The sequence below is a fragment of the Apodemus sylvaticus genome, chromosome 8 (assembly GCF_947179515.1).
Source record: "Apodemus sylvaticus chromosome 8, mApoSyl1.1, whole genome shotgun sequence".
Taxonomy (NCBI): domain Eukaryota; kingdom Metazoa; phylum Chordata; class Mammalia; order Rodentia; family Muridae; genus Apodemus; species Apodemus sylvaticus.
In genome coordinates this window covers 12,222,767-12,234,827 of record NC_067479.1, presented here as the reverse complement: position 1 = coordinate 12,234,827, position 12,061 = coordinate 12,222,767, and positions in this window count along the sequence as shown.

The window sequence follows — 12,061 nt, the reverse complement described above, 5'->3', positions numbered from 1 at the left end:
GTGGTATGGAGTGAGTGTATGTTCTGCCTATGAACATTAACACCTTTGAATAAGGCATTTGCCTAATCATATATACTAGGATTATAAGATCCTGTTATACTAATGAAAAAAATCTATTTTACTATTATTCTTTCTTAAATTTGGTGTAGAAATTTTACTGTAAATGAGGGCATCCTTATTATTATAATATCCTTCCTTCTGTTTGTTGTAAAACTGGAAATGATTCCAAATTAGATGAATGCACAGAAGTTAGTTTTTTAATTCTATTGAATACAGATGTTTTGAAAATATTACCCAAGTTATTATATCAAATTTGTTCCTGTCTAAAAGAAGTGCAGGATCAAAAATGGAGAAAAGCCTGAGGGAAAGGAAATCCAGTGACAGGCCCAAATTGAGTTCTAGCTCAAGGGGATCCAACCATGGACAGAAGATGGTGACCCCTGTGGCTGAATTATGAAAAAGCTAGAAGAAGCTGAGGAGGAGGATGACCCTATAGGAGGACTCCTGAGATTGCTCTAACACTAAGCCACCAACAAGGCAGCAAACACCAGCTATTATCTGGCCCCCAACAAATACACAGCAGAATGACTTGTCTGGACTCAGTCAGACAATATGCCCCTATCCTTCAAGAGACTTGAGGCCCCAGGGAGTTGGGAGATCTGGTGGGGTAGGGGTGGAGAGGACATCCTCTTGGATACAGAGGTAGGGGGGGAAAGGGGGATGAGGTATGGAATGTGAAACAGTCAGATGGTGAACCAGGAAGGGGATAAAGACTGGACTGTAAAAGAAGGTTTAAAGAATGAATATATGGGTGTGTGTCTGTGTGTCTGTGTGTTTGTGTATGTGTGTATACATACATACATACATACATACACACATACATAAATATATATATTTCCCAGGTTAATACATCACATTTTTTCATCCAATAATTTTTTAATATTGTAAATAAATTGAGCATATATTTAAATTGGTCTAATAACTTAAATTTCCACAAATATATCTAAAACAACTTGATATGTAGTGATTGAGTGAATTATGCTCAAATTTGAATCTTTAATAATAACGTGATATGTATAAATTTAATTCTTTATTAAAAGTTAATTATTTCAATTCATAATTTTATAAATTAATCATATTGGAGTTTGGAGGAATGTAATGGAAGGATAAAATGTTGTAATTACATTATCATTTCAAAAATCAAAATAAGAAAAATGAGTAAGTTATTAAAATTAAACCGTATAATTAATTAGTTAATTACACAGCTGAAATCACAGTTCAACTTATTTAAGAACCCAAAACATACTTTTTTGTTGCATACTTTGTTGCATACTTTCAACAAAAAGCCAAAAGCCTGAACACATTCTATATTATGTGGCAAGTCCAAGCTTATAAAGCACAGTACTCCATAAAAGCTCTCTAAATACTGAAATCAAGCAAACAATATTTTTTAAAAAAAGAGGCACCATGCAAACGAGTAATTAAGAGATATGGTCAATTGCTAAGAATGTAAATAATTTATTTTTCAAAGTCCAATCTACACTGAATAGTTTCAGTGATTTTATGTGTGTGTGAGTATGTGTGTGTGTGTGTGTGCACGTGTGTGCATGTGTGTGCATGTGTGTGTGTGCGTGTGTGTGTGTGTGTGTGTGTGTGTGTGTGTGTGTTGGTACATAGCAATAAGAGTTAAAAAAGAAGAATCCAGGGATTTGAGATAGAATGAGGTTATGTGAGGGTATGGGCGGATTTGGGGAGAGAAAAGACAAAACATGGAAATGAGGAAATGATCTAATTATATTTTCCTTTTAATAAAGGAACTGCACAAATTAAACAATTGCCATAAAAAGAAATTGACCTATCTAGTGATCTACCATATTTCATTTAATTCTTCAGTTAAAGACTGTTCTTCAAAATAATTAGACAGTACAACAAAGAAGACACTTTGAACCTTTGGAAGAGCATAGTGTAATGATAAGAATTGCAGGAGTTTAAATGTTTTAAAGTTGTATGAAATGTTGTAAACCTATATGAATATACGTTTTGTTTCATTACACATCCTTCTTTCAGGAGAACATCCTTTCTCCCAGTTGTGGGGGTTCACATCACTAATTCCAGCACTTGGGAGACAGAGGCAGGTAGATCTCTGTGAGTTCAAGATCAGCATGCTCTAAACAGAGAGATAACTATCACAACAGCCAGAGCTACATAATAGAAAAACAGAACTTGTCTCAAAAGTAAAAGGGCCTTTTATTTCTCATCTATAATTTCTCATTTTTAGAAATTTTTCTTTATAGTTAAAAGATGTGTTCCTGAAATCTGAGAGATGCAACATTTATATATAATTGATTAATAAAAATGAGCCACATAAAGAATTTGTTTTCTAAAATCCTGAGTGATTTAGAATATTGTAATTGCAAACATTTGTTGTAATTACTGGGACACTGGCAAACAGATGCAGTTAAGTTTGCAGAAGTTCACAAGTAAAACTACTTTTCAAAAACACTATGTGGCATATAAAATAATTCAGTAAATTAAATAAAGGATTACTTTGCATCTTGAATAGAAAATTTGACATACGCTAGGGAAATGACCCCCTTCACAATAGCCACAAACAGTATAAAGTATCTTGGGGTGACTCTTACCAAACATGTGAAAGATCTTTAGGACAAGAACTTCAAGACTCTGAAGAAGGAAATGGAAGAAGACCTCAAAAAATGGGAAAACCTCCCATACTCATGGATCGGTAGAATCAATATAGTTAAAATGGCCATTTTGCCAAAAGCAATATACAGATTCAATGCAATACCCATCAAAATCCCAACTCAATTCTTCACAGAGTTAGAAAGAGCAAATATCAAATTCATCTGGAACAACAAAAAAACCAGGATAGCTAAAACTATTCTCAGCAACAAAAGAAAATCTGGGGGAATCAGTATCACTGACCTCAAGCAATACTACAGAGCAATAGTAGTAAAAACTGCATGGTATTGGTACAGTGACAGGCAGGAGGATCAATGGAACAGGATTGAAGATCCAGAAATGAACCCACACACCTATGGCCACTTGATCCTCGACAAAGAGGCTGAAAACATCCAATGGAAAAAAGATAGCCTTTTCAACAAATGGTGCTGGTTCAACTGGAGGTCAGCATGCAGAAGAATGGGAATTGATCCATCCTTGTCTCCTTGTACTAAGCTCAAATCCAAATGGATCAAGGACCTCCACATAAAGCCAGACACTCTGAAGCTAATAGAATAGAAACTGGGGAAGACCCTTGAGGACATTGGTACAGGGAGAAAATTTCTGAACAGAACACCAATAGCGTATGCTCTAAGAGCAAGAATTGACAAATGGGACCTCATAAAATTACAAAGTTTCTGTAAGGCAAAGGACACCATCAAGAGGACAAATCGCCAACCAACAAATTGGGAAAAGATCTTCACCAATCCTACATCAGATAGAGGGCTAATATCCAATATATATAAAGAACTCAAGAAGTTAGACTCCAGAAAACTGAACAACCCTATTAAAAAATGGGGTACAGAGTTAAACAAGGAATTCTCACCTGAAGAAATTCAGATGGCGGAGAAGCATCTTAAAAAATGCTCAACTGCATTAATCATCAGGGAAATGCAAATCAAAACAACCCTAAGATTTCATCTTACACCAGTCAGAATGGCTAAGATTAAAAATTCAGGAGACAGCAGGTGTTGGAGAGGGTGTGGAGAAAGAGGAACACTCCTCCACTGCTGGTGGGGTTGCAAATTGGTACAACCACTCTGGAAATCAGTCTGGCGGTTCCTCCGAAAACTGGGCACCTCACTTCCAGAAGATCCTGCTATACCACTCCTGGGCATATACCCAGAGGATTCCCCACCATGTAATAAGGATACATGCTCTACTATGTTCATAGCAGGCCTATTTATAATTGCCAGATGCTGGAAAGAACCCAGGTATCCCTCAACAGAAGAGTGGATGCAAAAAATGTGGTATATCTACACAATGGAGTACTATTCAGCCATTAGAAACAATGAATTCATGAAATTCTTAGGCAAATGGATGGAGCTAGAGAACATCATACTAAGTGAGGTAACCCAGACTCAAAAGGTGAATCATGGTCTGCACTCACTAATAAGTGGTTATTAACCTAGAAAACTGGAATACCCAAAACATAATCCACACATCAAATGAGGTACAAGAAGAAAGGAGGAGTGGCCCCTGGTTCTGGAAAGACTCAGTGAAACAGTATTCGGCAGAACCAGAACGGGGGAGTGGGAAGGGGTGGGTGGGAGGACAGGGGAAGAGAAGGGGACTTATGGGACTTTCGGGGAATCGGGGGCTAGAAAAGGGGAAATCATTTGAAATGTAAATAAATTATATCGAATAAAAAAATATAATAAAAAAAGAATATAGAAAAAAAGAAATTTAAATAAATCATATATATATGATTATAAAAAAAAGAAAATTTGACATATGCATCAATAAATCATGCAATAATTTATAACTATATAAAATTTATGTTATACTGCATTTGAATCTATTTCATCCAGAAATAAGGAGATTTGAATAACTGCAAAGTGGTTAGAAAGATTCATAATCTAAAAATATCAAATTATCTTGAATTCAACATAAGCTTAAGATAGGCTAATATGTCTTTAAGTTATCTTCTAGATTTAGGAAATATCTAAATATTCAAATTTTTAACAAATCTAACTATAATCTATAAATATGAAAAGATTTTATTTTCCAGATACTGAAATTTATGAGAATCATCAGTGATTAAACCATGTTATTCCAGCTTGTAATCCGACACTAGCAGTGTAACAAATACACTGAGAAATAGATCCAAAAGGCAGTATTAATCTAGAATATGTAATTGGTAAAAACAAAAAATCAATACAGTCTACCACACAGTAAGTTATTGGCAGTTTAATAGCCATGGGAGAATAAGGCAAGTTCGAAATGCACTTCCAGTAAAAAACAATAATTTAAACTCCAAGTAGAAAGCACAACAAGAGCGAAATGAGTGAAGACCTCTTGTTCATCTGAAATGCAGTATCCCTTAACCACTATTCAATGCATAGACTGTCAGAAAACGTACATGGGCCAAATAGCCAAGGAAGCTGAAATCCAGATTACTGCAATAGATGCAAAAAACCCAAAAAACAAAAACAAAACAAAATTTAATCTTATCAACCAATCAGATATGTTTGCTGTCATTTCAGCAGGCTAGTAGTACTCTGGAACACGCGCAGTTGATAATATAGGCCCTCAGATCGATAATCAGTATTATTAAACTCTTCCTCCCTGAAGAGATAATAATTCAAACACATCTTCCCCAGATATTTTAAGTGTCTTATTTTCATATTTATTATTCTCTCATACCATATATTCCACCCTCAGGCTCCCCTCAACTCTTCCCAGCTCCCCCTTACCTCCCTTCTCCCCAAGATCCATGCCTCCTACATATTCCTTCAGAAAAGAGCAGGCTTCCTGATGAAATCAGACAGACATCATATAAAAATTTTCAATGAGAGCAAGCACAGTGGGGAGAGGCAACCTGTAGAGCCTACCTCCAGCAGAAAGACAGGGTATCAAGTGAGGGATGGGATTGCCATCCCACAGTCAAAACTCTGACCCATAGCTGTTCCTTTGAAAGAACGGCAGGCATGGGAATCTCACTTAAAGCATCCCATGGCTTTCCAAAGTCTCAAAAATCACACTTCCCCAAAGAAAAACATGGTCAGGCCTATCACAGCAATACTCCAGTGTACCAAAGTCCATATTCCTCAAATCAAAAGCATAGTGAGACCTACCACAACAGTACCCTAGGCCCTGGTACCTACTGTTCAAGGGTTTTCATTGCTATGAAAATACACCATGACCAAGGCAACTGTTTCAAAGACAAACATTTATTTGGTGCTGGATTACAGTGTCAGAGGTCTAGTCTATTATCACAGCAGGAAGCATGGCAGCAGGCAGGCAGGCACACACCATGCCAGAGAAGGAACTGAGACTTCTGCATCTTGTTTTAAACTCAAATAGGAAAGACTGTCTTCCAGGCAGCTAGAAGGAGGGTCTCAAATCCTAACTCCCACAGTGACACACTTCCTGCAACAAGACCAAACCTCCTAATAATGCTACTCCCTGGGTTGACCATGATCAAACTACCACAGCTGCTATACTGTCCTATTTATGCTGATCTTTGCCTTTCATACTATTTTAAGTTTTATTAGATTTGATTTACTAATTTTCAGCTTTAGTGCTTGGGTTATTGGTGTTCAGTTTAAGAAGTTGTCTCCATGAAGATGTATTCAATGGTATTCCCAAATGCTCTTTTATCTAGTTCAGTGTGTCTTTTTTAATGTTGAGGTTGTTTATCCACTTGGACTTGAGTTTTTTTGGGGTGATAGATATGGGTCTATTTGCATTTCTCTACATGATCACATTCAGTTAGATCTGCAGCCTTTGCTGAGGATGCCCTCTTTTTATTACACTGTGTTTATCTGGTTTCTTTATCAAAGATTAGAGGTCCATCGGTGTGTGGATTTATGTCTGAGTCTTTGACTTAGGGTTTTATTGCCATGACAAACACCATTAACAAGGCAACTCTTATAAGGGCAACATTTAATTGGAACTGTCTTACAGGTTCAGAGGTTCAACCATTACCATCAAGGCAGGAAGCATGGCAGCATCCAGGCAGGTATGGTGCAGGCAAAGCTAGGAGTTCCGCATCTTCATCTGAAGGCTGCTAGTGAAAGACTGACCCTGAAGCAACTAGGACAAGGGTATTAAAGCTTACACCCACAAGGCTACACCTACTCCAACAAGGTCACACCTCCCAATAATGCCACTTCATAGGTCAATCTTATACAGACCATCACCGTCTTCATTTTGTTTCAATGATCAGCGTATCTGTTTTGATACCAGTAACATGGAGGTTTTTTTTAAATGCTTTCAGGTCCTGTTGAAATAGCGTGGTTGACGTGGGGCTGGTCGGGAAAGCCTGCACAGGAATATGGCAAGAAGAAAACAAGATTTAAACAAGGCACCAGATGTGGGACATGTTATGATTTTACCAGATTCTGGAAAAAAAAAAAAAAAAAACAAGAATGAGGAGGTTGATGAGACTTCTATGATTATTTTTATCATCTTTGTTCTCAGTTAACACCTAACTATATTTTTTATTCTAGTTTTTATTGTAGTTTTTGAAAGAGAATTTTAAAGGAAAAATTCATAAAATTCATTTTAGTCACTGGTTGTGGAGTATATCATGATTGCTTACCATAGGAGGCATAATTTTCTCATCTATAAATGAGAAAATACATTCTATAAATGAGAAAATACATAGATGAAAATACATCTAACAATACATTGTAATGTTAGATAACCTTCCAGAAATTCTAATATAATTTGTAATCACTGTAATATAAACCTCTATCATTCTACAGGACAGAAGGTTTTTGTGCTCTGTTTCAGGACCAGAGAGCAGCCATCTAGTTAGAAGTTTCAACTTGTTAATAGTGATTCTCTAAGTGTTGAATCTTAATTCTAGACTGAATTCTATAAGTTTTAATTATACTAAGAGAATATGGCCAAATTTTGTCCCAGTGATATAGGCTGGAGAGTGAATTCCCTGGACATAGATAGTCCAAACAAATTGTGGAACAACATCCTAACTGCATCTCTAAGGATTATCTCAGTCTCTATTAAGTAAGGAATGGGAAAGAAAAATGAACTCTCGTAGTACACCAATTTGACTTATATTAATTGAGTTTCCTGATATAGAAATTATATTATGTGCCTTAATATATTTCTATGGTAATAGAATAGAGGAAAACCATAATTCCTGTTGTTTTATTTTCCACAAGATTGCTTTTTTTAGACTTAAATTGTATTTGTTCTTATTTCTATTTCAAACAAATTCTAGGTGAATGAATTTTCTGAATTTTGAGTCTATCTGTTTTTGAATAATGTTTTATTTTTCCCCTATGGTAGAAAACATTTAATGACTACTTTCTCTTAATCCTGAAAGGACCATGAGCCAGCATAGTTCTTTGTCCAACCTCAGTGCTGTAAGCATAGAAGGCATTTGGACTACTTTCAAGATGATTCTTGGCAAAATTCAGCAAATACTCTATTGCTCCCTAACAGGACTGTAAACCTATTGTTTCTATTTTCTTCATAATATACATAGCTTGGCCCTTGACAAATACTTCAAGACATTATTTCTTTATTTGCTTTTGGTTCCATTATTTTGTATTTTTCTTTTTCTTTTTTTTTTAAATGTGAGTTATTTTATTTTGAAATTTACCAAAATGATGGTGCATAGATGTGTTGATTGCTAGCGTGTGCTCCCAGTGTCTCTAGAAACCGTGTTGACAGAAGCTGGCATCCGAAGGTACACCCTGCTGCTGCCATGGCTGAAGGCAATTCCTGCCAGCAAGAAAATCCAATACTTAACAATAAGCCATTTATCTGAGGTGAAATACTCACATTTTATTCCTAATGTTATGAGAAGATAAAAGACTTGCTTGACTCAAGAAGAAGTACTTGATTTTAAATTACTTTAACTGGTATTATTATTTGCAGAATAAATTTCTTAAGAATCATTAATGAATGTGGAGAAATGGTATCACATATGTAAAATGTATAGTGTTAATAAGATAGACTTCATCTAGCTACGCTAAACAATTCTAAAACAATTAATAAAGGCATAGTAGTACATCTCCCTGAAGGACTATAACCTAAAAAACTGATGCATTTAATGTGCTGTATGATCTGAAAAATATATCACTGTAATTAATACTCTTTTAACCTTGAAAACAAATTAAAGACTTGAATAGTGAGAAAGGGGTATGTTTACTAAATTTAAGAAGAGCTTTATAAATGTATTTGTTTCCCTTCCCTTATTTGAGCACTACTGAGTTTAGAAAACAGCTCCTATGAAATAATAAGTTTTACTAGAATTTAATGATTTTGACTGTAATCACATTGATGTGCGGAAAAAAGACACAGGGATCATGTTTAGTAACTCTTTCTATTTATATCTGTCAAAATGGCTATCATATAAGCGCTATTACTTATATCTTGGGCTGCCATATGAAATATAATTTAATATCTCCATATCAAATATTAAAAGGCAACTAGTGCTTCAGTTATTCATAATTTAATATTTGATAGCTTATAAGAATGAAAGGTTGAGTTTCCTCAACAGAAAGAAACAAATCTGCAAACAATAACCTGGCCACAAGAAATAACGAGCATGATGGAAATGAAAAGAACATGTGTGATAAGAAGTTAAAGAAGAGGAAATGTTATTCCTCAGTATATAAGTGAGCACATTTAATTTTACTCATATCAAATTCCATTGTATTTATAAATGCAAATGTTTATTTTTTTTTACTTACCCCTCTTTTTATGTGACATGCTCACAACAAATTTTAGAAGATGAAGTTGGAAGGTACACTAGGTAGAAATAGCCAATTATATCAAAGAGAAATCCTTACACATTAATATATTATAAAAAGAATGTATAGGAGAATACTAATCAGTAAAGAGTGAAATCTTTTCATGGAGGAAATGAAAAATGTATCTTTTTCACTCAATGCATTGTTTTTAGGAAGTTTTTCCTGTGACAAACAAGCCTTGATAATAATAGTAATATATGTATATGTATTTATATTAATATATGTATATATATATGTAATATATATATATATATATTAGAGGTCATTATATATACACGTATATGTATGTATACATATATATTTATATATGATGTGCAGTCAAAGGATGTAGTGAACATCTTTAAATATTATATAAAGGTTTATAGTATTGGGTATCTGAATTTTGCTCATTTATTTATACATGTTAAGTATCACAAACATTTCTAAGGTCACAAAATACTGGTAAACATTTTTTTACATTTTATTTTCATATTTATTTATTTTAAACTCAAGATTTTATTCCCCTCCCAGTGCACATACCACATGCCATACCTCCTCCCCACCCTTGTTTCCATGAGGATATCCCCACCCCCTGCCACAACCCGACCAGACATCTAAACACCATGGGACCACCAGTGTCTTCACAGTTAGGTGCCCAGCAGTCCTCTTCTGTATATGTGCTGGGGGTCTCATATCAGCTGCTGTATGCTGCCTGGCTAGTGGCCCAGTATGTGAGAGATCTCCTGGGACCAGGTTAATTGAGACTGATGGTCCTTTTACTGGGTGGCCCTTACTGGGTGGGGTCAGCAACTTCTATCCTTTGATTGGGTAAAAATATCTGCCTCTGACTCTTTCAGCTGCTTGGTGAGTCTTTCAGAGGGCAGGCATTATAGGTCCCTTTTTGTTAGTTCTCCATTACATCAATAATAATGTCAGGTCTTGGGGCCTCCCCTTGAGCAGGATCCTACTTTGGGCCTGTCATTGGACCATCTTTTCCTCAAGCTCCTCTCCATCTCTATCCCTGCAGTTCTTTCAGACGGGAAAATTATGGGTCAGTTTGGACTGTGGGATGGCAACCCCATCCCTCACTTGATGCCCTGTCTTTCTGCTGAAGATCTACTCTACAAGTTCATTCTCACCAACCTCCCAGGTATCTGGTACATTCTGGATGGTCCCATCAACCTTCTACCTCCTGAGGTTGCATGCTTTCATTCTTTCAGCTGGTCCTCGAGGATTTCAGTCCTATTCCCCCACCAAATATCCAAGTCATGTTCCCCTCTCAACCCCCTTTTCCCATTTCCCTCCCATGTCCTTCACTTTCCCCTTCTGGTTGCTCTCTTCTCCCTCCCAATTGGGACTGAGGCATCCTCACTTGGACCCTTCATCTTGTTGACCTTTCTGAGTTCTGTGGGATGTATCTTGGGTATTTGACACATTTTTTTGTTTTGTTGTTTTGTTTTGTTTTGGTTTTTGCTTGTTTTTGTCTTGGCTAATATCCACTTATTAGTGAGTATGCACCATACATGTCATTTTGAGTCTGAGATACCTCACTCAGGAAGAGATTTTCTAGTTCCATCAATTTGCCTAAAAAACTCAGGTTGTCCTCATTCTTAAAAGCTGAGTATTATTTCATTGTGTAAATGAACCGCATTTTCTGTATACATTCTTCTGTGGTGGGACATCTGAGTTATTTCCAGCTTCTGGTTATCACAAACAAAGATGCTGTGAACATAGTGTAACATGTGCCCATGTTGCATGGTCAGGCATCTTTTGGGTATATTCCCAAGAGAAGTATTGCTGGGTCTTCAGGTAGATCTATTTCTAATTTTTTGAGGAAACTCCAGATTTTCAGAGTGGTTGTACGAGTTTGCAATCCCACCAGCAATGGAAGAGTGTTCCTCTTTCTCCAAACAATAATATGGGGAGACATCAACAAAAGACAGGTCATTGAAACAGAAGGTAAACAGAAACACAGTAAAACTAATAGAGATTATAAACCAAATGATTTTAATAGATATCTATAGAACATTTCACCCTAAAACAAAAGAATACACCTTCTTCCCAGCACCTCATGGTAACTTCTCCAAAATTGAGCATAAAATTGGTCACAAAACAACCCTCAATCAATACAAGAAGATTGAAATAATTCCATGCATCTTACAGCTGGTCTTCAAAAAACAGCAAAAACAACTGAAAGCCCACATACACATGGAAACTGGACTCTACTCAATGGTTGGGAAATATTAATATTACATTCAGTGTTCTCCCTCCTCTCTTCTAGTATCCTCCCACACCCTCCATCCGTCCTTCTCCAGTTCTCTTCAGCATAGGGCCAGCCTTGCATAGATTTCAACTAGCCATGCTTATGAAGTTGCAGTAAGACACTTCCTTTTATAGTAAGGCTTGATGAGGCAACTTAGTTGGGACAAAGGATTTCAAAGCAGCTGGCAGGCAGACAGCTCCTGATTCTGTTGTTAGAAGTCCCACATGAAAACCAAGCTACACAAGTGTAATGCATCTGTGGAAGGCCTAGATCAGTCCTATACAGGCTTTTCGATTGGCTGTTCACTCTGTGTGCCACTATGGTCTCAGGTTATTCTTTTGTTGTTGTT